This window comes from Orycteropus afer, unplaced genomic scaffold, assembly GCF_000298275.1.
Source record: "Orycteropus afer afer isolate SDZICR_OR568_19922 unplaced genomic scaffold, OryAfe1.0 scaffold00247, whole genome shotgun sequence".
NCBI classification, from domain to species: Eukaryota; Metazoa; Chordata; class Mammalia; order Tubulidentata; family Orycteropodidae; genus Orycteropus; species Orycteropus afer.
The window spans coordinates 1,909,155-1,910,080 of record NW_006921834.1 but is presented as its reverse complement, the minus strand read 5'-3'; the positions used below and the strand labels follow the sequence as shown (position 1 = coordinate 1,910,080).

The following is a 926-nucleotide window of genomic DNA, read 5'->3' as shown; positions in this document are numbered from 1 at the left end:
TTATCTTCTGTGTCTGTGTTAATTGGTTTCCCTTTTCTTTGTTGAAGAGGGTCTTTGCAATCCTTCTGCCTAGTCCGCCATCTTGCCGGAACCTCATTTCATTTTTAAAAACCTTTGTATTGTGACTTGGGTGAAAGTTGACAGAGCAAATTATTTTTCTGTTCAACAATTCAGACACATTTTGTTTTGTGACATTGATTCCAGTCCCCATAATGTAACAGCATTCTTCCCACTTCCTCCCTGTGTTTACCATTTCCATTTGTCCTTCTTTCCTGTCCCATCCTTCCTTCTGAGCTTTATCTCTGGGTAGATGCTACCCTTTTGATCTCATATGGTTATCCATTTCATTTTTGATAACTTGCAGCTTCCCTAGATTCATACTTAGTACATTCCATATTCTAATTATTAATGGATGTTTGCAGCTTTTCTTCTTGTTTTGAGTTGTGCTACATCAGCAAATGAAGGTCTTGGAAGCTTTAGTCCATCCATGTCATTAAGGTCAACTCTGTTTTGAGGAAGCAGCTCTTCCCTAATTGTATTTTGAGTGTCTTCCAACCTGAGGGGCTCATCTTCTGGCAGTATATCAGACAGTGTCCCACTGCTATTTACCAAGTTTTCATTGTCAATTTTTTTGCAAGTACATCACCTGGTCCTCATTCCTAGTGCTTTGTCTTGAAGCTTCACTGAAACCTGTCCCCATGGGTGACCTTGCTGGTATTTGGAATACTGGTGGCATAGCTTCCAGCATCATAGCAACACACAAGCCACAATGACAAACTGACAGACAAAGGGTAGTTTTATTATATGTATACATATATATATATTTTTTTAATTAGGATTTGAGTGAAGATTTACAGAGTAAATTCACTTTTCCTACAGCAGTTCACATATACTTTGTCTCATGTCATTGACCAAAATTTACAATG

General features: G+C 38.1%; 1 protein-coding gene across 1 annotated transcript in view; it reads left to right on the top strand.

The window, feature by feature from the left end:
* Positions 1–926, top strand: part of NCKAP1L (NCK associated protein 1 like) — a 120,155-nt gene that overhangs the window by 52,878 nt on the left and 66,351 nt on the right. The gene's annotated exons all lie outside the window — the stretch shown is intronic.